Raw genomic sequence first — 2,500 nt, forward strand, 5'->3', positions numbered from 1 at the left:
GTATTCTAACACAAATTCTAACTTTACATAGCAAACATATACTACCCAAGTTAAAAAAAGCATGTCAACAAGGTCTGGCAAAAGTACTACTTTGCTTCGAAGATATCATGAATGACTTAGGAATATACAGTGAATATCTCGCCGTGAGCGTCCAGGTGAATCCCATTCCCGATTCCGGCGAAGACCCAGACCCTGCCTTGGCGCCCATCCAGCACTTCGTGTTCTACCTCTCCTGGTTTTCCGAGCTGGGGCGAGAGGCGGAGGCCATCGTGGACGGCTTCCATGCCGTGGTCGCCAACGCCAGGGCTCGGATTCTCAGCGACGCCATCGTCAACAGCAGAGTCGACTTCTTCAGGAGCGGGAAAGTCCTCCGCTGCGACATGCTGCGAGTAGCAACGCCACACAAGAGCATAAGAGGGGGAGTCTATAAGGCACTCTTGTTCAAGAAACTCATCATCCTGGCGAGGGTGAGAGCGCCCTTCTATGAATACGTGTGCGACATCAGATTAGATGAGGTTAATCTTGGTCCACTGAAGGGCTCTTATCCTACGGACTTCAGACTAGAAGTCCGAAGGGGAGGCGGGAGAGGTCCTCAGGTCTTTGAGTTCCGTGCCCGCAGTAAAGAGGCGAGGGATGCCTGGCTCGCGCACCTCAAGAAGGAATTCCAAGGGCAGGCCGAGGCGATAAAAAGGCAGTCATCTTTCTGTCACTTCTAAAGGAAATACGCTCACCAATTTCTTTCGGAAGAGAGTGAGAACACATTGACTGCTAGTGTTAAAAAAAGCTCGACTTTCGATTGCCTTTACTCCATGACTCTTAATTGGTGTCTTGTGTCGGAATACAGTATGTCATTAAAATGAAATCGGACAAATAAAAAAAGATCCAGCCCTTTAATGGCCACCGTAACGCCCCCACCACTCGGCGAGCTTTCTTCTACCATGGTTTCAATTTGATTTTTATCCCGCGCAAATTGAGAGTATATGCATCATTATTTGGCATGTAATACAAACAAGAGTTCTTCATGTGATATTAGCAATAACTTTATGGTGATAAGCATCTTAGTTGCCTTGACATTGTCGCATTCTCTTCTGTTACATGGGATGAATGAACTGGATTGACCTCCTTTTTCTCTCCAAATAGGTCCCTCTCTCCCTCCATGTAAGATGAACAGGTCAGTACGGTAATGTGTAAGCCTCACAAGTTACCTACGGAAGATAATACAGCTGAAATCGTGCCACTAAGTTTCCCCAAACTGAACAAGAAGCCCTTGGAAGACCCGTTACAGCTTTCTAAGTATTTCGGTGTAAGAAGACTGAGGATGTTGTAAATGCTAATAAAACTATTGATATAAGGAAGGACAGCATGGTCCTAAAATTGATGCGTGGAAAAAATGTATTGACAATGTTTTTTTTTTAAGTGACTGTTAGGAAGATCTTGAAATTGCATCGTGAGCGGTGTCAGCTAAAGCAATTTCGTGAAAAAACCTGACTAGAAGAACACAATAACAATCAAGGCCTCAGCGGGTCGTGCTTGCTCTTGTTGCCAATATTTCCAGATAACTAAGAAGGTAACAAAAAATAGCATGATGTAGGCCTACATTCCCATCCCTTAATAATCATGTTGAGATCAAGTAGAAAGACCTGAGAGTATTCGAATCCTGGCTGACATTTGCTTCGCCGGGTCTCTTTGGCCATCGACGTTGCCTCCAGGTTAATGGATGGCAAATCCTGCAAAAGTTTATTTCATATGTATCTGCCATCAACAATATTGTCGAGAGATGTATATTGTTGATGAAAAGCATCGAAATGCTCTTACGCAAGTCTTGGAGTCTGTACACTATCGACAGGAAATGTACTCCTTCCTCCGTGTTAATGTAAATGATGTTTTTGAGTAAACTATAACTGTGCAAGTTTAAGAAACACTGGCTTATTGAGAATAAAGATATATTAAGCCTTTTCATTTTCTTTTCCCTATTCATTTCACCCAGCATCTGGTTCAGGATAAGATTGGAATTGATAACCAAGACATATAATCATTCAAAAATCTTAAAATAGTTTGACAATAACCAAAATTAAAAGGAAGAAACTGGTAAATACTAGCATTCGGGAATTTTCTACAATATGGATATGGGTAAAACAATAAACACTAATATACTTCATATATTTATTTAATATTTCTTGATATACAGTTTCCACGTTCCACAATTAAGATCTGGAACACAATGCCGGCACCTTTTTAACTCATAATATCAATATGATATCATTTCACAACACATGATCCAGCGCAGTACTTCGAGACTGATATGATCGAGAGAAAATAATAATAGAGTCAATCATGAACATTTCATAAGATGAAATAGCCCGAGTTAAGGTACACAAAGGAATATTTCTGCAATGCATCTTCGAGAATTATAATGTTATTAATACTGCGTTTGTGCAATGTTTTCATTTCTTTGCACTTCGTAATGCCAACGTAATGAGCAGTCTTCTCAAGGCACACG

This window comes from Penaeus japonicus, unplaced genomic scaffold, assembly GCF_977035675.1.
Source record: "Penaeus japonicus unplaced genomic scaffold, GWHDUDI00000001_assembly GWHDUDI00000030, whole genome shotgun sequence".
NCBI lineage: Eukaryota > Metazoa > Arthropoda > Malacostraca > Decapoda > Penaeidae > Penaeus > Penaeus japonicus.